Here is a 25239-nt window from a genome sequence, read left to right on the forward strand (position 1 = left end):
TAAAAATTCTTTACTCGTGATTGGGAAATCTCTAATGAAATCAGTAAAAATATTTTTTAAAACAACAAACAAATCAGCTACACTGATCATAAGTGAAAACGTATGTTGTTGTTAGTCTCCTTTATTTTTAAAGAGCACCCATGTCATCATGAGGATAGTGTCTTGACTCATGGGTGGATTGGATTTAAGTGAGACAGAGTTGCACACAGTCTTCAACCTCACCTTCCTTTCCAGAGTCACTGAAGTCTAGAGCCATGACAAACGTCAAGATGACTGGCAAAGGAGGCCCAAGATGTAGTGGATGACCTGGGTGTCTTTGATGTCTGACCAAGCTCTAACTGCCAAACAGTGCCTGCTTCAGACCTCTCCATGGCTACTGGAACATTCTCTTCCACCCATTCTGCTGGGGGAAGTCTTCTCATGCTTAGGGTAGACATGTTCCTAACTCAACTATGGACTTAAGACCCATCAGTTACCCTTAACTTGGTTTAGCCCATCTGCTAAGGTGATTTACTGGTGTGTGGCCATTGCCCATGCTACAGTTTCTTAGAACCATGGATGAGAGTTGAGTGCCAGGTAGATATCAAAGGATACCAATACACCCAACAGTATAAGATTATATTCCAGTAGTCCCCTTTCTCTCTTCTGAATGGAGGTAGATATTTTTCAATATGTATTCTGGGGTAGGGTTGCATTATATACTAAAAAGTTATCCACACATGAGGTAATGCAGAAACCAGAGGGTTCCTTTGTTTCTTTATTGTGGAAATCATTTGGGCAAAAATACATAGAGGGAGAAATAGAATTTATTTTTTCTTTAGAATATACTATAGACCACTGAGATAGAAGGAAATAGATTAGGAGTTTAGAGAATATCTATAAGCTTGGTACATAGAGGCAAAGCAGTGATGAGGGTCTTCAATTATTCACATATGTTAGAGAATCTTCTCTCTGACAAAAAAAAGTCACTAGGTTTCTTTTCTTGCCTTGACAACAATTTTATCTTGCCAAAGATATCTATTAGAGAGGAATTGCCTGCTGTGAAAGAATGAGAACTTGGGGAAAATAGATGTCAAAGAGTTCAGAAGAAAGACTATCAATAAACATTTATTAAGTGCTTACTAGGTGCGGTGCCATGCACTGTGCTAAGAGATGGGGATAGTGCAGACTCTGCCACTACATGCCAGGCAGCCCATAGGAAAAGGACAGGTTGGCTGTATGCACTTTGATCCTATTTCCTTATCACTAGCCCATCCTCTTCTCAGTGCTGTTGCCAGGTTTCTGTTGGTATTAGAAGATATAGTATAAAAATAAGAGGTCTAAGTTAAGGGATAGATAACAAGATATGGAAAAAGAAGAAAGGAGATTTTGCCTGGGGGTATGGTGATGTTGAATCACACTAGGATTAGAGGAGCAGAAGGTTGGCCTTTGAAAGCCATAAAACAAGGCAAATTTATCAGAGGGGGAAATTAGATGGTCATTGTTAATGATGGTTGGAAAGGTCACAAGTTGAATGATACCCTTACCTAGGCAATATAAAGGTGGGTCTTCACCAGTTCTATCACAATCTTTGAGAGGGGCTAAGGTCATAAGAGTCAAGGATAATGGCAGCCAGAAGGATGGCATGATGAAAAGAAAACCCATCTCTATTCCTGGAAAACACATGGAGCCACTTCACTCCATCATCTCTCTCTACCATGATTCCATTTAGGGACTGGAGAAGCTGAATTGGAAAATGGTGAGCATGGTTCCTTGTCTCTCCTCAGCACTGCTGACCCCCCACCTACTTTGGTTATGTTATAATGTAGGGCTAAGGCAGTTCTGGTTTTATAAATGGTAGCAACAAGTAGCAAAAATTGTCCTGACTTTCAAAAAAGAATTTAGGGTACATGAGTCAAATTACATGACTATGAGCTTGACTTCTTTAATACTTAAAGGATCCACCATTTTGTTGCTATAGATAGTTTCCTGGCCAATGCAGTTAAGAACCCATCAGTCATTTTGGAGACAATCTTTGTGGGGTTGAAAAATTCAACAACCTTCAGAAAAATCTAGTAAAGAGCCATTCCAAAAATAGCTAAAATCATCTTCAATTACTTTATATTGCCTGTCCTTTTCAGAATAGGTTATACAGGTACATTTTAGAACACAAAGATCCTTTTGCACCACAATAAGGAGTCAGGATAGAACTTTAGTGAGATTCACTTGTATTGCTGCTGAAATTTGACTACATATTATTACTAAAGGGAGGTTTATGAGCACTTCGAAAGGGAAATAGAAATCACTGACACATCAGGTGCTCATCAAAAGTAACTCTTTCCAGGGTGTCATGGTTATTGGGTTATTGTAGAGACTATTTACATTCTGGAAAGGGCTACAGAACTAATTGAACAAGGGAATTTTATAGAGATAATATTCCTGGATTTCAACAACAAAGTTGACAATATTTCTTATGATATTCTTTTTTTCCCTTTGGAGGGGGAAGGTAGGGCAATTGGGGCTAAGTGACTTGCCCAGGGTCACACAGTTAGTTTTTTATGTTGTGTCTGAGGCTGGATTTGAACTCAGATCCTCCTGACTTCAGGGCCGGTGCTCTATTCACTGTGCCACCTAGCCACCCCTTCTTACAATGTTCTAATGGAAAAGATGAAGAGATATATAAGCTACATAATCATACATTTAAGTGTATTTAGAACTGATGGATGCCCATATTCAAAAAGCAGCAACTAATGGATTAATATCAACCTAGAGGATAGTGTCCATTGGAATTCCATAGCAATCTGAACTTGGTCCTATTTTTACCAATTTACTTCTGACTTGGATAAAAGAACATTTTTCAAATCTGAGAATAATATTAAGCTGGAAGTGACAGATAAGTTTATGAGTGATAGATTTGGAGCTAAATAAATCTTGGCAGGCTAGAAGGTTTGGCCAAATCTAAATATTTGAAACTTTAGAGTATAAAAGTGCAACTATGTATATATGTATATGTATATATATGTATTTATATCCATTTCCAATTAATATAGGGGCAAAGGGGGAAAGCCAAGATGGAGGAGTAGAAGCACAAACTTGGCATGGGCTCCTGCTCTAATCATTTCCAATACATGTAAAAAATGACTCTAAACAAACTTTAGAACTACAGAACCCACAAAGTGACAGAGAGAAACAAATGTCCTGCTGAAGAAAGCCCAGCAGGTGGACAGGTAGGGTCCATCACACCAAGCTGGGAGTCTAGCACAATCCTCCATGAGCCACAGTTCCAGCCCCAGGGCGACCCAATCGGTGGCAGCCAGAGCAAACTTCAGGAGAGCAAATCATCAGTACCTGGCAGGTTCCAGACTTTTCAACACATAAATACCAAAGACAAAGTAAAAGGTCAGTGTGGAACTCTGCTGTAATGAGGGGGGTGGGGGGACTGAAGAGTGTGGTCCGGCCCCTGCCCCCAGGGCAAGAAGTGGCTGGCATAGTGATGGCTCCAGTGGCCATAGCCTGGCAGCTTCAGGAGCTCCTGGCCTTCAGATTATAGGGGGACCATTGACCATTCAGAGGGTAATTGCCCTTGCTTTAACCTGCCTGGATCTGAGTCGCCTTCTTGGGCAGTGGTCCTGGGGTGTGTGACCAGTGAGCTAGAGCTTGTGGGGGCTATAAAGAGGGTACCCACCAATAGCTCTGGCAGCTGTGAAAACACCAGTGATTTGGGACATAGCTTTCTCCATTCTGGAAGGAGAGTTCTACCATGGCAAAGAGCCCACAAGTCAAGTAATTGGCTGGCAATATGAGCAAGCAATGGAAGTACAAACAGACCATAGAATCCTTTTTTGGGGACAAAATGGATCAAGGCATGGCACGGGAGGAAGAGAATGAAGTCAGAACTCCTGCATCAAAAGCCTCCAAGAAAAATATGAAGTAGTTACAGGCCACTTAGGGGCTCAAGAAGGATTTTGAAAATCAAGTAAGAGAAGCAGAGGAAAAAAATGGAAATAGAAATGAGAATGATGCAAGAAAATCATGAAAAGCAAGTCAACAGCCTGCTAAAGGAGACTCAAAAATACACTGAAGAAAATAACACCTTAAAAAATAGACTAACTCAAATGGCAAAAGAGGCCCAAAAAGCCAATTAGGAGAAGAATGCCTTAAAAAGACGAATTTGGCAGACAGAAAAAGGTCAAAAACTCACTTAAGAGAATAACTCCTTCAAAATAAGATTGGAGCAATTGGAAGCTAATGACATTATGAGAAATCAAGATACTATAAAACAGATCTAAGCAAATGAAAAAAAAATAGAAGTCAATATGAAATATCTCATTGGAAAAACCAATGACCTTGAAAATACATCCAGGAGAGAGAATTTTAAAATTATTGGCCATGATAAAAATAAAAGAGCCTAGACACCATCTTTCAAGAAATTATCAAGCAAAACTACCCTGATATTCTAGGACCAGAGGGCAAAATAGAAATGGAAATAATTCATTGATTCCCTTTTGAAAAAGATCCCAAAAGAAAACTCCCAGGAATATTATAGCCAAATTCCAAAGTTCCCATGTTAAGGAGAAAATATTGCAAGCAGTCAGGAAGCAAAAACGTGAGTATTGTGGAAATACAATCAGAATAACACAAGACCTAGCAGCTTCTACATTAAGGGATTGAAGGGCTTGGAATATGATATTCCCCAGATCAAAGGAGCTAGTACTAAAACAAAGAATGACCTGCCCAGCAAAACTGCATATAATTCTACAGGGGAAAATATGGTCATTCAGTGAAATAGAGGATTTTCAAGCATTCTTGATAAAAAAAAACAACAGAGCTGAAACAGAAAATTCGACTTTCAAATACAAGAAACAAAAGAAGAATGAGAAGGTAAACAGGAAAAAAAATCATGAGGAACTTATAAAAGTTGAACTATTTAGATTCCTACATGGAAAAATGATAATTGTAACTCATAAGACTTTTCTCAGTATGAGGAGAGTTGAAGGGAATATTATATATACATATACACATACATATATGTATGCATAGGAGGATGTACATGTATATAAATATGTTTGTGAGTGTGGGCATATATATGTTCATGTATACATAGACAGAGGGCACAGGATGAGTTGAATATGAAGGGATGGTATCTAAAAAATAAAATTAAGAGGTGAGAGAAGAATTTATTGGGAGGAAAAAGGGAGAGAGATTAGGGTATATTATCTCATATAAAAGAGGCAAGAGAAAACTGTTACAATGGAGGGGAAGAGCAGGAAGGTGAAAGGGAATGGGACAACCTGATTCTCATTGAATTTTGCTTAAGGAGGGAATAACATACACACTCAAAATATCTTACCCTACAGGAAAATAGGGGGGTAGGGGATAAGAGGGGAGAGGATAGAAGGAAGGGCAGATTGGGGGAAAGGGTAGTTAGAAGCAAACATTTTTTTTTTGCCTTTTGGAGGGCAATTGGGGTTAAGTAACTTGCCCAAGGTTACACAGCTAGTTTTTTTTTTTGTGTGGGTGTTAAGTGTCTGAGGCTGGAACCAGACTCCGGGGCCAGCACTTTACTCACTGCACCACCTAGCCACCCCAGAAGCAAACATTTTTGAAAAGGGATAGGGTCAAAGGAGAAAATAGAATAAGTGGGGGGTGGGATAGGATGGAGGGAAATATAGTAATTCTTTCACAATATAACTACTATGGAAATTATTTGGGTAACTACACGTGTACAACCTATATTGAATTGCTTATCTTCCCAGTGGGGGTGGGTGAAGAGCGAAGAAGGGGTAAAATCTGGAACTAAAGTTTTAAAAACAAATGTTTAAAAATTTGTTCTTTATATGCAACTGGGAAATAAGATATCCACGTACTGGAGTATAGAAACCCATCTTGCCCTACTAGAAAGTTAGTTAGGGGAGTGATGGGGAGCATATAAGAGAGAACAGATTGGGGGAAGATGTATTCAGTAGGCTTGCTATTTTGGGGTGGGGTGGTAGGGGAAAGATGGGGAGAAAAAATTGTAACTCAAAATCTTGTGGAAATTAATGTTGAAAACTAAAAATAAACAAACAAAAAACAAACCCCAAAAATATAAAAATAAAAATATATAGGGTATTCTAAGTCTTAATAGCTTAAAATAATACTGAGACTTTTAGAACACCCTATGTAATAAGGAATATTCACGAATTGTCACATGGCCCCATTTATATATTATTCCAAAATTATCTCATAAAATGAGACTGCTACCACACTCTGGTATAGGCCTTTATCACCTCATATCTGGACTATTGTAATAGCCTACTGGTGGGATCTGCCTGCTTCAAGTCTCTCCCCACTCCAATCCATACTCTCTTTAGTTACTAAAGGAATTTTCTTAAATCTCAAAGTCTAATTGTGGCACCCTCATAATTAATAAACTCCAGGAATTTCCTTATTGCCCTCAGGATTAAATACAAAATGTTTTGTTTGGCATTCAAAGCCCTTCAAAATTTAACTCCTTCCTAGCTTTCCAGTCTTCTTATACCTTTCTTCCCCAAAACATGTTCTTTGATCTATTCATACTGGCCTCCTAGCTGTTCCACAAATAAGACACTCCATCTCTCGGCTCCTGGAATTTTCTCTGGCTGTCCTCTGTGTGTATGTGTGTATATGTATGTGCATATACATGCGGTTGCACATGCACATGCGCTTGCACACACACATGTATGGGTCTTGGAGGACAGCAACATCAGTATGAGTCAACAAAATGACACAATCACACAAAAAAAGCTAATGTTAGCTTAGACTCTGTTGATAGAATTATAGTTTCCAGAATACTGGTACTGGTAATCCCTGTTCTACTAAGCTCTGGTAAGTCTACATTTTGAATATCATATTCCATTCGGGGTACCACAGGGAATCCCACTTAGGAAGGATACAAGCTTGGAGTTAGCCTAGAGGATGTCCAAACAGGTTACTGAGGAGACTTGAAACTATGCCCTATGAGACTTAGTTGAAAGTTTTTCCTAAGTTTCACCTGGAAAAGAATAGACCTAGGGGACTTAGGTACCTGTTTTCAAGGACTTGAAGGGATATCATGTGGAAGAGATATTGGTCTTATTTGCTTGGCTCATGAGACCAGAATTAGGAATAATTGGTGGAAGTTTCACAGGCAGTTTTAAGTTTGATATAAAGAAAAAGTCCTCATAATTAAAGCTGTCTAAAAGTGAAATGGGCTTCCTCAGTAGGAGATGAGCTTTCTTCCATCAGAGGTCTTCAAACAGAGCTTGGAAAAATACTTCTGTAGAGCACATCTATGTTAAAGAAAGGATTCCTATGTAGGTACAGGTTGAACTGGATGACTTTTAAGGTCCCTTATATTTCTTTGAAGATGACTTTCTAACTTTTTTCAGCAAGCAATGTGACTCCCTTGAAGATTTTCCAGCAGGGATATGATGTGATCAGAGCTAGAAGATTACTCGGGTGTATGAGTGATGGATTGGAGAAAAAAGAGACTGGAAGCTAGGGGACCAATTAAAAAGCTATTGTAATAGTCCAGAATTGGATAAAATTAAAATGTGAACCAGGATGAGTAACAATGGTAGTAAAAAGGAAGAAATGGCATCAACTAGTATTTAAAAAAAAAATCAAAGGTGGAACCTGTGTATTGATTGATGTGGATGGATTGAAGGAGAGAGAGGAGACAAAGAGGACACCAAGGATTTGACCCTGAGCAAGTAAGAGGCTTTCAGTGACATTTAATGGAACCTTTATATGATTTTTAAGTTCTTACAGAATGCAATGGATTTGAATCGATCTGTCAGATCCCATGATCTCAGAGATAAATTATTTTTTAATAGACTCCTTAGCTAGAAGGAAGCACTGAGATTTGTCCCATTGAAGCTCAGGGAGGTTGATTAAGCTCAATGTGGCATAAGTAATAACCAGCAACGCTTAAATTTCAACACAGATCTTCTAGACATTTCACTGCTTCTCACACTCACTACTTCATGCTCCCCTTAAGATCCTGGATGCTATAATTATTTTCCATGAAGTGCAAGCATTTACTAGGTGCCTATTATGTGTCACAATGGGCTAAACACTTCACAGATAATATCTCATAGTACTTCATTTCAGTTCAACATGTTATGAGTCTCTGAATGCATGAGATCATGGACACATAAATATTTAATTTCATATAATTTTAAAATGTATTTTATTGGCACCTTTTGTCTTTTCCCTGCACTCTTCTCCTGCCTAACTTTTTTGTAGTAATTTTTTCCCCCGTGATTCATGAATTTTGGAATTTACAACTTTGAGGAATGTATATTTTGATTTTTTAAAAATTCTAATGGATCCAGCAGATTCAAGCTATTCATTGCTGTTGGTTGCATGGTCAATGCAATCCTTTGAAAAGGATTTACTTGGACAGTTTTATCATGATGTTCCTCAGACTGAACTCTAAGAAGCCTTCCTATGTGGATAAAGGCCTAGCCCTTACAAGAACCACTTTATTCTGAGCCAGTTATCACAGCTCAGCAAAGTATACTCTTTGAAACTAGATACCTATTCAACAATTGACAGTAAAAGGATTTTGTTTCAGAATGTGGGTTTCTTTATTTTCTATTTTTTAGGCACATAGAAGAACTCCAAAATGATGAGGACCCACTTATTAACAACAATGTGCTGGGGATTTCCAAATGAGACAAAGGGACTTAGAATTCTAATTTCCTAATGCTGATGTAACTATTGTAATTATTTTGTTTCTCTTGGTTAGAAGTCTTTCTAAACACGTTCATTTCCCACTGTCTTATTATCAGTCTGGGTATCTGTGGCTTCTGTTTTCCACGGCCTTGATTCACTACAGCCTATTGCTTTATCCCCCCTTTTTTAAAAGAGATGAAATAGCACAAGCAAAGTTAGGAGATAGGCTGTCCCTCTGAAATTGGAGTTCACAATCCATCAGAGCCTAAACAGAATGAAGCCACAGAAAAGCACAATATCATGGACTGCCTTGGAAATCCAGAGGATTAAAAAGAATTAGCTGAGGTAGTAAGTAATGCTCTGCCATTAATACTTCAACAAATCTGTGGTCTCATCAAGCAATACAAACAAAAACTCATTCACCTGCCCACACTGTGTGACTCCTGTCTATGTGCTCCCACAAGGCATCCATCCCACATGTTAGAGTTCTTCCCCTAAATCTCCTGACATTGTAAAAATATCAATGGAGCATATCAACCACCAAGAAGAGCTAAAACAAAATGTTTGTTGGAAGATCACAGAAAAAAGAAAATGAAGTATATCTCCATCATGGCAGAGGAAGAAGAATTCTAGAGGCGAATATGTAAGGGTTATGGGATTTAAAAATCTTCCGTGCCCCATTGGACTTGCTGACGTAGCAGGAAGGGGCGAAGCAAGAGGAAGCAGAAGGCAAGCTAGAGTTCCTGCGGTGGCCAGCAGTGGCAGCAACGTTGGCAGCAGCAACAGCGGCAGCGGCAGCAGAAGCTCAAACCCCTTTTTGAGTCAGCCAGAATTTCTGCTAAGGACTCCTGCTGAGGACTGCCAGGGGCCAGAGCTTCTGGGAGGGCGCTTCCTGGACACTGGGTGGTTGCTGTGAGTGGGGAGAGGAGGACCTTTGCCTGAGGTAGCCTGTTCTGTTTTAAAGACTTGAGAATGTGGGTGTTCTACTTTATCTACCTGTGCCAATTTCATAACTACTCTGATGGCTTTGGCTTTCTGGTTTTGGGACTCAGTCTTTTGGTATTTTAATAAATTTTCTAGCTTATTCCCCCATATGGCAAGCCTGACGTATTTTGTGATGGATAATTATATCAGCATATTTGTAATCTCTATAGGCATTGTGAATATGGCATTGCTGATACATTTGGTGATGAGGATGGGATCACAAAATGTCAGGCCTCTATTTGGAAGCAGTGGGGCTTTAGAGGGAGAAATGGCTATTCCAGGATGGGAGGATTTGCCTTATTCCTCTCTAGCCAGAGAATGGGCCAAAAGCACAGGGCCCTGTGAAAACTGGGAACCAAGGCTAAAAGAGGGAGAACCTAGAGATTTGGAAAGATGTTTGCAAAGAATACCCATAGAACCAGGCAAAGAACTGGCAGGAGTGTGCAGGAGAGGCTGGGTGCTGCTAACAAGTTATCGCCTTATTTGTAAAAGTAGGAATAAGCTGCTGGAGGAAAGAGCTCAGATGGCTAGGGAGTTAGCTGGTTTGCCTGAGGATTCTTCTGTGTCATAGCATTCAGAAGAGCAAACTAGAGGGACTCATGTGGTCCAGGAGCAAGTTACTGTTCGTATAGCTAAAAGGAAGCAAAAAACTAGCAGAACGAATGTGCATGCAGCTTTTGTACAGGCTGGGCAGAGTTGCCCTGACAGCTTCCAGGAGAATGTGTGTGAGGAGAATGGAGCAAGGTTAGATGAGGAGTCTTCTAATGTAGAAGCTATCCCCATACAAAGAAGAAGACAGGAGAACCACCGGGGCAAAACAGAGTCCAGGGAGATAATTGAGGATTACATTCAACAGGAGATCACTGATATATTGAGTAGATTCACCCAAATAATGGGGGAGTCTTTAGTGTCTTGGATAGTAAGAATCATTGATGAAGGCGCCGGAGGAATAACACTAGACTATGAGGACTGCTTAAAATTCATAAGTATCAGTCAGAATCCTTTTGTACACCAAGCTTTTAGAGATCACCATATACAAGGAGGTAACAACAAAACTAATCTGCTAGCTTTAGCAGCAGAGGGATGCAAAAAGCAATATCCAACTGAATCTATGTGGCCTAGGGGAGACAGAACCTGGTACTCACTTAGAGACTGTATGAGAAAGCTAAAGGAGGAGGTAATGAAAACTGCTATCCTGATTGGAGATGCAAATGCATATTATGATACCCCCCTAGGAGTTCCTCATAGAAATATCATAGTGAAGACGGCTCCTCCTGCATATAAGCACCTAATTCTGACTCTGTTAATTGGAGAAATAGGGCACCCTCTTTCAGAGGTGCTGGATAAGATTTCACAATTAAGTGATTTAGGGGAATGGGGAAAAGACAAATTTCCTCCAGAGAGAAGAGTAAACAGCCAGAGGATTCAGAGACAAAATAGACCAACAAGAACGGAACTGTTTACTGCTCTATTGAGAGCTGGGGTGGACTTTAAAAGAATAGATGGCGTTCCAACTAAAGAGCTGCATAAGCTGTACCAAGAAAAGGTACTTAGCATTAGAATGAACAGGGAAGCAGGAACCACCCCCGCAGGTATTTCTGAATCTGAATCTTTGTATCCAAGTGTGCCCCACCTTCAGGGGGAATAGGAGATAGGCCAAGCCCCAGCCCAGATAAAAGAAATATGCAGAAGAGATTGCAGACCCCATATTGGTTTAACAATATATTGGAAGAATGGATCAACTACTGTGACTAGGGCACTGATTGATACTGGGGCTGAGGCCACACTTATCTATGGAAACCCTGATAAGTTTAAACATGGAACTCCTATTACCATCACAGGTCTAGGAGGGGCTGAAATATCAGCCAGACAAGTTAAAAAAAAACAATTAAAATTGGGCAGTTACCTAAGAAAGAATATACTGTGGTTGTTGTACCCATTCCTGAATACATGATTGGAATATATGTATTGAGAGGCATGACTCTGAATTTACCTTTAGGGAGATACCAATTTGCTGTGAGGAAGATAGGAATTAATACAGTTTTAGTGGGAAAAATAAAAATGGATCCAATCACTTTACCTGAACCTTCTGAAGTAATTACTTTAAAACAGTATCGTGTGCCAGGTGGGCAAGATGAAATTACCACTACTATAAAGGAATATGTTGAAGCAGGAGTGTTAGTCCCTACAACCACAACATGGAATAATCCTGTCTGGCCAGTAAGAAAATCAGATGGAACATGGAGAATGACTGTGGATTATAGACAGTTGAATAAGGTGACTCCTTCTTTGTATGCTGCTCTTCCAGATACCATCACCTTAATAGAAAGGATCCAGACATATGATGGGACTTGGTATGCAGCTATTCACTTGGCAAATGCCTTCTTCACCATCCCAATAGACCCTAAACAATGGGACCAATTCACTTTCACTTGGCAGGGTAGACAATATACTTTTACCCGCTTTCCACAAGGGTACATACATAGCCCCACTATTTGTCACAGGATTGTGGCTGAACAGTTGGATGAATTAAAGCTACCTGGTGTACAGCTTACCCACTACATTGATGACATCATGATACAGGGAAAAGATGCAAAAGAAGTAGAAAGGAGTTTGACCCTTCTAATTGAGCATATGAAAAGTAAAGGGTGGGAAATTAACCCTGCAAAGGTTCAAGGACCAGCTCAAAATGTGAAATTTTGGTGTATACAATGGAACAAGGGGCTACGGGAGATTCTTTCTCAGGCCCGACAAAAGATTCAGGATTTTCCTACCCCTACCAATAAGAAGGAGGCCCCAAAGTTCATAGGATTGTTTGGATACTGGAGGCACCACATTCCACATTTGGGACAGATTTTATAACCTTTATATAGAGTCCCACAGAAGAAATATGAATTTGATTGGGGACTTGAGCAGAGTAAAGCTTTTGAAGAAGCCAAGGCTGCCATACAATTGGCCCTAGATTTGTGGCCCATGCAAAATGGTCCAGTGGAATTACAAGTGACTGTATAAGATGATTATGCAAACTGGAGCTTATGGCAAAAACAACAAAACCAAAATGTACCTTTGGGATTTTGGTGTAGGAAACTCCCTTCATCTGGAATCCAGTATACACCTTTTGAAAAGCAGTTGTTAGCCGCATATTGGGCTTTGGTGGAGACTGAACAACTGACTCTGGGCCATGAAGTGATACTAAGACCTGGAATCCTGATTATGACCTGGGTAATGAATACCTCAGCTTCTCACAGAATTGGACATGCCCAAGAGGCTATATAATCAAATGGAAGTGGTATATTCAAAATAGAGCGAAAACAGGCAAAAGCGGAGTCTCTGCTCTACATGAATCTGTAGCAAACATAGAAATTGAGAGGAATGACACACCCCCTGAGCCAAAGCAACAGTTGGTACAGTCCACTGTAAAATGGAATGAGGGATATGATGTATTAACTGAGGAACAAAAGAGACATGCATGGTTTACTGATGGGGCAGCAAAATATTTGGGCCAAAAAAGACATTGGAAAGCAGTGGCCTATAACCCATGTACTAGAAGGACTTTGGAAAGTACTGGGATAGGTGCAAGTAGCCAATATGCTGAACTTATGGCAGTATATCAAGCCATCAAAATAGAACAAGGAGGACAGTGTCATATATTCACTGATTCATGGTCGGTAGCTAATGGGTTAGCTACATGGATGCCCATGTGGAAAAATGAAAATTGGGAAATTCATGGCAAACAAGTCTGAAGCAAAGAATTATGGGAAGATATCTGGAACATGTCTTTGGTCACTGACTTGTCAGTTTTTCATGTAGATGCTCACATGGCCCTCACCACGCCAGAACGTGAATACAATGCTCATGCTGATTGACTGGCAAAGATTGCTACTGAACATATTGTCCCTACTTTGACAACAACTGATAATCCGGAATTAGCAAAATGGGTCCACCAAACAGCAGGCCATTTGGGGGTCCAGGCCACACACCAGTGGGCACAAGATCGAGGTATTAGTATCTCTCATTCCCTGTTAAAACAGATAGCAGAAGAATGTCATATATGTCAATTGGAAAAGGAGAGAACTGTTCCTCGGGTAGTAACTGGAGAGATAGCAAGAGGAAAAGTCCCAGCCCAAATCTGGCAAATAGATTATATTGGTCCACTACCACTGGATAAAGGATGCAGATTTTTATATGTACTTGTGTTGACACCTATTCAGGTGTACTAGTGGCTTGTCCTTATAAGAATGCAATCCAGAAAAACACTTGTAAAACTCTAGATCTCATAAGTCTATATTATGGAACCCCAATGCAGATTCAAAGTGACAATGGGTCACATTTCAAAGGCAATGAAATGAAGAAGTATTGTATACTAAACAATATAGAATGGATATATCATATGCCATATTATCCAGAAGCATCTGGGTTAATTGAAAGAATGAATGGATTACTGAAAGAACAGTTGAGGAAGTTAAGTTCCAATAATTCATATCAACATTGGAAGGATAATTTGTTCATGGCTTTGCGTAATTTGAATAATAGACCATTGGGAGGAAGTACACCTCTAGCCAGAATGATGACCCCCAATCTGCAAATTAGAAAACAACAAACACATAAGATCCCAAATATTGAGTATTGGACCTTGAGGCCAGATGTCCCAGCACCGTACCCAGGAACACCTGGTTCGGTGGGGTATGATTTACATTGTTTAGAGGACTTTTGGTTGGACAGAAAAGAAATAAGAAAAAATCTCCACTGGGATATGCATAAGAATCCCTAAAAATCACTTTGGACAGATTTTACCCAAATCAGGATTAGCAGCTCAAGGAATACATGTATTGGCTGGAGTAATAGATTCTAATTATCAAGGAAACATTGTAACATTCCATAATTTAGGTGAAAGGCCCATACAGATTCACAAAAATGATAGGATAGTTCAAGTGATTATCGTTCCTTGTAAAACAACACCACTTGTAAAAACTGACCCTCCTTCCAAAATAACTGTCAGAGGAACTGAAGGATTTGGTTCTACCGATAAAATAAAATCAGGAGCTAAAGTCTGGGTAAAACAGAAGCCAGATGATGTTCCAAAGGCTGCAGAGATTATAGCACATGGGAGGGAAAACACTGTAACTATTGTTTATTCTGGAGAAGATGATTACAAAATTGCACCCTTAATTCATTTATTCTACCACGAGTGAGGCTACAATAGTCTGGTTATTGTCTCTTTGCTTCTTCTTGATTTTTTGTCTGTTTACCTTGTTTGCTAGATTTGTTTCCACAGGCTTGGTACCCTCCATCTGTAGATGCCTGATAGCTTAAGCTGGATGTCACCCCCTGTCTGCAACTGTGATGTGTCACCCTTGGACCTGGCATCAAGCATACTAAGAACTGACCTCTCAAATGGGACCCCTTAGGACAGGGACAGCTCTACATCCGATTTCAGCAGCAAGTAGCCATGGAAGAAGAGACCTTCACCCCTTACCACAAGATTTTGGGGCCCCATTTGTTCGGGGGGGGGATGATGGGAACTTGTGCTCAAGCCCCACCCTAAAATATGGTTTTCTGCGTTTATTGTGTGCTATCCTTGTTATGTTGTTGTGAAATTTTGTTGACACCAGTTATTCCTACTGTATTTTTGCCAAGTAAGGGACATGAAAGATCTTGGGACCGAATGTAAGGGTTATGGGATTTAAAGATCTCCCATGCCCCATTGGACTTGCTGACATAGCAGGAAGGGGTGGAGCAAGAGGAAGCAGAAGCCAAGCTAGACTTCCTGTGGTGGCCAGCAGTGGTGGCGATGGTGGCGGCAGCAGCAGAGGCAGCGGCAGCGGAAACGTGAACCCCTTTTTGAGTCAGCCGGAATTTCTGCTAAGGACTCCTGCTGAGGACTGCCAGGGGCCAGAGCTGCTGGGAGTGCACTTCCTGGATGCTGGGTGGTTGTTGTGAGTGGGGAGAGGAGGACCTTTGCCTGAGGTAGCCTGTTCTGTTTTAAAGGTTTGAGAATGTGGGTGCTTTCTACTTTATCTACTTGTGCCAATTTCATAACTAGTCTCATGGCTTTGACCTTCTGGTTTTGGGACTCAGTCTTTTGGTATTTTAATAAATGTTCCAGCTTATTCCCCCATATAGAAGGCCTGATATATTTTGTGACTGGTAACTTCATCAGCATATCTGTAATTTCCTTAGGCATTGTGAATATTGCATCACTGATACAGAATATCACATACATTGTCTGTCTCTGTATTAGAGGGTTATGCTCATTGGTTTTATTTTCTTTACTCATGGGGGGAAAAATACTACAAAAGGCCTGGGCAGGAGAAGACTTCAGGGAAAAGACAAAAGGTGCCAATAAAATATACTTTAAAATTAAATGAAATTAAATATTTATGTGTCCATTATCTCATGCATTATTTAAGCTAGTCAGACCACAAGAAATCACATATCCAGAATACCACCTGGACTTGCATGTTTAAAGTCCCAATTTTCTGAAAGGCTTATGTGCCATTATGTTTTAGTGCTGATAGTGTTAAATGAGGGAAGAAACAACGTGGACTATGAGAAACAGATAAATAAGATTCTAATTATAACTTTCCTTGATAGGCTGATTAGGCTGAAATATTGTTGGTCATTCAAGTGGAACAGCTAAGAATGAGTATGTCTTGCCAGACTTGCTGCCCCTAATTCCCATCAAAGGCAGACTTTGCAGATCCTTTAGTAATTTAGGAGTTAAGCAGAAATATACTTTATGTATTTGTATAGGCCAACCAGCTGCTTCAGTGGCAGGGGGAGGGGGGAAGGAGGAGAAGGATGGAGAGAGGGGACACAGACCAAGAGGAAATTTTGGGGCTTAACACAAATTCCAGCATGGGACCTTCCAAAGAAAAGTGCTCATCAGGATAAACAGTCTGAAATTATGGTCATTAGGGGATTTTTCTGACTTAATTAAGCAATCACAACCCAAGTAGCAAATAACCTACATTTCACTTTAAAAGACAATGACTTCCAGCCCCAGAGTCAGGATGACCTGGGATCGAATCTGGGCTCAGATACTTACCACCACATCCACAAATAACTGGCTGTGTAACTTTGAGCAAGTTACTTAACCCCAATTGCTTTAAAAAAAAGACAATGACTTTTTTTTTGGAAGTAGGAGGTAGAGGAAGGACTTAATGTGACACTTAATGTGATCTTGTACCAATAAAGGGCAAAGTGTTACTGAATTTCCCATAGCCTATCCATTAAGTAATAAGGACCCTTATGAATGAGGACCCCAACTTGTAAATGCAGTGGAGGGGAAAGGTAAAAAGATCTAATACAAAACCTTGGGAACAGGAAAAGAGTAAATATCAGAGTTTGCAAACACTCCCTATCATTTCTAACCTTATCTCTCACTCCTTTATTTATAAATTCTCTTCTCCAACTGAGCATACTTATACATGACCCCTTCTGGTCAAAGACACTAGACTTACTTATGTTTCTAACTACTGACGCATGCTTTTCCTCCTCTCTTGAAAGATCTTCCCCCATTTGTTTAAACTGATCTTTTAAGAAGTGTCTTGACTTTATATTGCTTGGAACAATCTGTTCCTAGTCTTTTCCCCTCCCCAGATTCAACCACTGGGTCTTACCTTTTCCTTTTTGTCCTCCTTTTCATAACATGTAATTTTTTACCTGTGATTATCTAATTCCCCTTTATACCCTCTCCTTCAAGCCCCTTTTCTCTGCTCTTTTATCAAATCCATTCCTCCCCCCACACTGTCACCCCTTTACTCAATTGTATTTCTATGACTATTTTTTTTACCTAATTTAGATGAAGTACTAGCTCTCTGTGCTGTTTCTAACTCACTAGCATTATTTCTAGCCTTTAATCTAAATTTCAACATCACTCACTGTATCTGTAGCTTTTATTACTATATTTGAAAGTTTCTAGACAGATTTCTGGCTTTTCCCTTTATTTGTAGCTTTCTAGGAACTCTCTAGTTTTCTACCTATATTTGTAATTTTCTAGTTATATCTACAGGATTAAAGTTCATCTCTGAAGGACGTCTAGTATAAAGGTGACCTTTGGCATTCAAAGGCTGTATCAGTGAAGGACAAGCTCTAGCAAGTTCTGTTCATTTGAAAAGGCCTTCATTAAAGGACTCATGGCAGGATACATGTCTTTTGTTCAAGAACTGACCTAGCTCTGCTGGGAGGAGCTCATCACCAAGTTAGCTTCAGAGTGATTGATCACAATAATCACAAGATTCTAGGCATATGGAACCTGAAAGACCAGTTAGCTGAAACTTCTTACTTTATAGATGAGGAAACTGAATCCTAGGTAGGTTATTGATTTGCCTAAAGTTATACAGTTAAGAAACCTAAATGCTCATCGACACCAAACTGTGTCAATAGAGGGAGTACCCACACTGTCAGAACTAAAGACTTTTCAAAGGTTAAAATAAGAAATAAATTTATTTGTAAGTTTAAAACCATATTCCTAGCTCTCTTCTAGGTTTCTGCTTTGCTTTTTGTATTTCTAACCCTCAGTTTATTTTTATTCTTCTATTAGATTTCCATCTTCTTAGAACCATTTGTAGGCTTATAGTTACATTTCCGGCTTTCTACAACTATATTTCAGAAATACAACTCAGAAGCCAAAAATCTAGCTAGGGTGCTACAAATTCAAAGAGGAAACAATTTGAAAATAAAAGAAAAGAAAAGAAGTAACTAGTGATCTTTGAAAACCCACAGAAGACAAGAGAGGTGCTGCAAGATTGGAGACAGATGTATCTTATTCAAAGATCCACAATAGGAATATGAATATAGATAGAGTCTTTGAGTATTGGCTGGTAAGTCTACCTTTGATTTCTAGAAAAATTCTCCACTTATTATGTGATAATCCTTAAGATTCAGGATAATTTCATCAAAAATAACTTATGTCAGACTATTACATGTCATTTTTGACAGAATCACCAGGTTGGTAGATGAGGAAAATGCCCTATCTATACTTGGATTCAGCTAAACATCTAACAATGATTTTGATCGAATTCTTGTGAACAGGTTAGAGGTACATGGCCTTGATGATAGAGAGTATGCAGATAGGAAGATTCCAAGTGACTTTGATGATAAGAACTCAAAATTAGTCATCAGTGATCATTAGGATCAGTGCTAAAGTGGCAAGGTCTCTCTAGCTGAGGGTCTCAGAGACCCATCCATGGCTCTCTGCTCATCAATATTTTTTTCAATGAGTTTTATTAAGGCACTTATTAAATTCAATTCACTATATATTTTAAACACATACTATGTCCAAGGCATTGTACTATGTGCTAAGGACATGAGGACCAAAAATCCAAACAGTCCATGCTGTCAGATTATAGTTTGTCCTTCATTTTCAAAGAGGACCAAGACATCAGGAAGATGATGCCATGACTTGCAATTGAATTGGAGTGAGAGAGTACTATGCAAAGTCACCAGCCTCACTTTCTCCTCCAGTGGCCAGATATAGATCAGGACAACTGGAGATAGCCCAAGATACAATGGAAGACCTTGGCCTTGTTAAGCTAAGGTCTTTCTGAGTTTTCATTTTGCCTTAGACAATGCCCATTCAGTGTTTAGGCCTATTTAAGAAGTGAGTTAAGGGATGGCCCTTTTAATTAAAAAAAATCAAACTGGGAGGGGAAGATTCTCAAGGTTGCTAGAGGATGGTTTCAAAGAAATATGAGTAAATTAGAGTGAAGAGTGAAGTTGGGAACAAAGTGAGCATGGCCTGGCTATCTCATGAAATGGTGATCCAATACAAGGACTCATGAATCAAAAGAGAAGACCATAGGGATGAAGCATCTCCAAGGCAATAAGGCTGCTACAATAGAGGAGATAGAAAAGTCTGAGAATAAGAAATGGAACTGGAAACGTTAATTGCCTTGTGACTTCAGTCATTAAATCTTTCCAGTCCTCACTAGTTCCGTTATCTATAAAGCAGATGATCCATTTATATCAGAAGTATCAAACTCTCAGCCTACAAAACTCCCAAGTGTGACCTTAACCAGGTTAAAATGTAATTGGGAAATGTTTAATAGCAAAAAATAGAAATACAACATATATAATGTTAATTTGTGGTTTTCTAAGTCAGTATGCCACAGGCAGGGATCCATTTGTAACTTATGACTCCAATGAATTTTAGATGACCTCTAAAAGTCTCCCATATAATCTTTAATTCATTACTTTAAATGGAAAAAGGTACATTATTTTAGACAATCCTCATTCTGGATACAGTGTTGCCCTAGAACAGCTTGGTTGTAATTTGCAACATTTACTATTCTTATATGTGATTAGTTCAGGGCACTGAGAATGGAGATGGGTAAAGAGAGGCTGATATGAATGTTCATACTCAGTTTAAAGAACTCAACAAATGCCCTTGGTTTCCATCTCCTCTCTCCAATGGGGCTCACACAAAGCCCTGAATGAATAAATCCCCAAATCAAAGAATGATAGCCTCAGAGTCAAAAAGTACTCCAAAGGTCATCTTATATAACCAAAAGGACTTCCCTTTACAACATGCACTACAAATGGTTTCTAGTGATGCAAAGACCACTAGCTTCTGACGCAGCCCATTACACCTTTAGACAACTGGGATACTTGGGAAGTTTTCCTAAGCATATATTGAGTCTAAATCTACCTCACCAAAACTTCCGCCCATTACTTTTAGGTCTGCCCTTTGGGGAAAAGGAGAACAAGTTTTCTTTTTCTTCAACAAAACTTTTCAACTACCTGAATAAAATTATCATACACTCCCTGATTCTTCGCTTGTTTTAATGCATCCTAAAAACATGTTCGCTTACCTTTCTTGGCTGCCATATCATATAATTGACATGTAATTGAATTTTCTGGGCACTAAAATTTCCAAGGAAGTATTCTTATCTAAGGGGAAATCTTTCTACTATCTTCTGTAAAAGCTAGAAACAAATAAAAATTTTAAGTTGATTCACAGTTATCTTATGTTAGTCTAGTTTGCTTGGGTTCTTTCCCGCAATAATCTCTGTAATAAGGAAACAATTTGCAGTCTGTTTATTTCTCTGCCAAGATCTATTGGATAATTTGAAAAGTCTTTTTTGTTGTTGCTTCAAGAGCTAAAAATTCCAGGGACATCTTGTGTGCTAATCTACATCTAAAAAATCTATAAAGTTTAATTAGGGAAAAAATGAACAATAAAGTTTTATTCATCCTGCAAAATTTTAGTGGCTAATCCCCTAACTTGTTTTTCTGGTCTATTGGGTTTTTTCACTTTCCCAAACCTAGAAAAAACTCGAATTAGCTCATCAGAGAAATCTATATTCAGCTTATTAGATACTGGAAGCTAGAAAGTGAATGAGTATAGGGTAATTTTTCTTTTGTTGAGTTGGATGTTTTTTTTTTGTTCTTCTTAGGATGAATTTGTTATCTTTGCCATACAATTCAAAGGCACTTAAGTATATACATCTCTATCATTGTTTTAACTTTTTATACCTAAATGCTTCTGTATCTCCAGAAAGATTGAAAGATCCTTTTGAATAGAGATCATGTTTTCTCCAGAATTTCTATTTCTGGTAATGCCTAACCACAGGTTGGGGTATAAATAAATGAATATTAAGAGGGTGAAAAGAAAGAAAAGAGAGAATTGAAAGAAGGGAAAACACCAAAGTGACATAAAGAACATATTGGGGAGAGGCAAGAAGATTTAATGTAACTGTTGTTCTATGTAATGTATTCCCTCAAAAGATACATGGCTTTCCAAACATGAAAAACATTCCACATCTGCAGAGCACTGTTATGAATATTAGTCTATTTCTCTACTCTGTTCTCTATAATAACCAGCAATTCACAAAGTCACACAATTAAGTCATAATTTATAATGAAGTCACACAAGAATATAAAAGAATCCATCCTGTTTTGTTTTGTCGACAATATTCTCAGCAACAAGTTACATAACAATGTCTTTTAGATCAATGTGGTACAATCATAAGAAATAACTTCATTCCTAAACTTAAATAAAATGAGACAAGATGAAATTGAGGAATTACTTAAATGTGAAAAATGAGTAATTAAAGAAATCGAGATCGCTGAAAAGAATGCAAAGGAGGGAAGGGTCAGCTAGGGTCATGTACAGCAATAATTCTATGTGCCCTACAACCATTATGGTAACTGAAGTCCTGTGATGAACTACAAACCACTGGCAAACTGGGTTGTGACAATACCATCGCTGGAGTTGGCACCCGGAAAAAGTGATGCTGCTGTTATGAAGAGTCAAAGAAATAAGGTGGCATAAGATTTTAGGCTAGCTTTACTCAAAATTGTCTTATGATCAGGTGATATTATTATAGATAGAGAGAATATTAACGCAAGTCTTAGTCTTCCATGTTGTTGTATCATAAGAAGCAAGATACACTAGAATAAATCAGAAATACCAATACCTCACCTGCTGGAAAGGATTCAGTGCAAATAGCTCTGACCATTAATGTGGGCAAAACAGAGGTGTGCATGGCATGTACTGAAGACGGGAATACTTTCATTATATACCACCACTAAATGATAACAAAATTGAAAGTGAAACTTGTCAATTCTAAGCACAGGCTTCATACTGATTTTTTCAATGGTACTCTGAACTCCAAGTAAAATAGCAATGTACTGCAGACCAGAGGAGAGCAATCATAAGAAATATCATCATCTGCAAGCTTAGATTAGATAAAATGGAAGCATCACTAAACTCCAAAGAGGAAATAGTTGAAGAACCTGAGGTTATTGAAAAATCTTCATTTAACCCACACTCCAGAAATTCTCCCTAATGATGAAATAGATGACAAAAATGAGACTGATATCATAGACTTATTTCAAAATTCTTGGGCATACTGACTGGAAATTCAAAAAGGCCATTTTGATTTTGAGAGCATCAATCCAACTAAAAAGCCAAATATTCAAAAACAGAGTAATCCAGGATGTTAGCATTTGCTATGTAACAACATGAATGAACTTATTCTCCCACCATATTTGACAAAGTATGAAGAACATTTTTAAGCTGCAGTTGTTTTCACAGTAAGGATTATAGGAGAAAAGACTGAGCTATTTAGGAATACTTCTAAAGATAAGTGCTAAATTGGAGATCTACAGAAAAACCTTCAAAAATTACATCAATATCTACCTGATAGGCAGAACAGAATATGGGACACAATATCATCCAATTAAAAAGCAAAAAGAGAAGTCAATGGAAAAGAAAACCAAAAAAAGCATATGAGAAATTCTATATTATCTTAATCAAGAATTGAAAGCAAAACTTAAAAGTTTAAGGAGAACAATGAGTAGAAACAACACAATAAACCAAATAATTCAATACCAATCACAAACTAAACCATAGAAACTTGATAAACAAGGAATTCAGAGGAGAGAGAGAACTTCCGAAGGAGGAAAGGGTAAATTCCTAATCATCTCTATGGTCACAAAAACTTCAACACAATGAAAATGAAGTGAGAAATAGAAAGCATGTGTTTACCATTATTATCAATGAAAGGTAGGATAGAAAAGTTGTGCTGAAACTCAAGGCCTTCTGCCTAACTGGAAATCAGGAGGACCAGATAAGATGCATAAGTGGCTCATAGTGCCACACAAATCACTAGATAAGCACTTTGCCAGGCTCCTTAATAGAAAGTATCATATGTTTATCATCAAAAACTGAGATCATCAGTGACTCCTCAGACTATACCCTAAGTATATGTTTATTACTTTATACAAAGCATTTATAGCTTATATCTCTGAAAACTAGAAACACCTGCAATATACTTATTGCTTAATGAGCAAAAAGATCATGCCAAAATATCCCAGGGGAATAAAGAGCAATATAGTTTCTATTACACATTATTTTTTTTTGGAGGGCAATTGGGGTTAAGTGACTTGCCCAAGGTCACACAGCTAGTTTGTGTGTTAAGTGTCTGAGACCAGATTTGAACTCAGGTCCTCCTGACTCCAGGGCTGGTGCTCTATTCACTGCACCACCTAGCCGCCCCCTATTACACATTATTTTAAAAGTTACCTGAAATAAGTATATCATTTGATTGGTCTTGATTTTTTAAATAGTATTTTATTTTTTCCCCAGTTACATGTCAAGAAAATTTCTAGCATTCATTTTTTCTTTTTTTTATCAAATGCTTTATTAATTTCTAGTTTATATAGTTCATTTCCGCAAGATTTTGAGTTACAAATATTTTCCCCATTTTTCCCCTACCCACCACCCCAAAATAGCAATCCCACTGGATATCCCCTCCTCCAATATGCTCTCTCCCATATCTTCTCCCATACCCCCTCCAACTTTCCAGTAGGGCATGGTGGATCTCTATGCCCCAGTGCCTGTATATCTTATTTCCCATTTACATGTAAAATAATATTGATAATAGTATATATATTAAACATTTGATTTTAAAACTTTGAATTCCAGATTCATTGCCTTCCTCCTTTGTCACCCACCCTTACAGGGAAGATAAGCAATTCAATATAGTTGTACATGCGTAGCAATGCAAAACATTTCCATAGTAGATATATTGTAAAAGATTGACTATATTTCCCTCCCTCCTATCCCACCTCCCAATTGTTCTATTCTCTACTTTGATCCTGTCCCTTTTCAAAAGTGGTTGCTTCCAACTTCCCTCTCCCCCAGCCTGCCCTCCCTTCCATCATCCCCCCTCTCATCCTCTTGCCCCCTATTCCCCTGTAGGGTGAGATACCCTATTTAGTGTGTATGTCATTCCCTCCCTAAGCCAAATTCAATGAGAATAAGGTTGACCCATTCCCTTTTGACTTCCTGTTCTTCCCCTCCATTGTAACCATTTTCCTTTACCTCTTCTATATGAGATAGTTTACCCCAATTTGTCTCTCCCCATCTCCTCTCATTATGTTCCTCTCTCACCTATTAATTTCACCTTTTAAGTATCATCCATTCCCATTAAACTGGTCCTGTGCCTTCTATCTGTGTATACCTGTACAAATATATATACACATTCACATATGTATTCATATGCCCATATACCCTCCTATATAGACATATATATGTATGTGTATGTATACACACACACACACATTTCTATTCCCTTCAATTATTCTCATACTGAGAAAAGTTTCATAAGTTAAAATTATCATTCTTCCATGTAGGGATTTAAATAGTTCAACTTTGATAAGTTCCCTATGATTTCTTTTCCCGGTTTACCTTCTCATGCTTCTCTTGCTTCTTGTATCTCAATGTCTAATTTTCTATTCAATTCTGGTTTTTTCATCAAGAATGCTTGAAAATCCTCTATTCCACTGAATGACTATATTTTCCCCTAACATCTGATACTCAGTTTTTCTGGGTAGGTAATTCTTGGTTTTAATCCAGCTCCTTTGACCTCTGGAATATCATACTCCAAGTCCTTCAATCCCTCCGTGTAGAAGCTGCCACATCCTGAGTTATCCTGATTTTGTTTCCACAATATTTAAATTGTTTCTTCCTGGCTGCTTGTAATATTTTCTCCTTGATCTGGGAACTCTGGAACGTGATTATACTATTCCTAGGAGTTTTCTTTTTGAAATCTTTTCCAAGAAGTGATCAGTGTATTCTTTCAACCT

Source organism: Petaurus breviceps, unplaced genomic scaffold, assembly GCF_028583685.1.
Source record: "Petaurus breviceps papuanus isolate PSGF00001 unplaced genomic scaffold, PetGlider_PUasm1.0 90842, whole genome shotgun sequence".
NCBI classification, from domain to species: domain Eukaryota; kingdom Metazoa; phylum Chordata; class Mammalia; order Diprotodontia; family Petauridae; genus Petaurus; species Petaurus breviceps.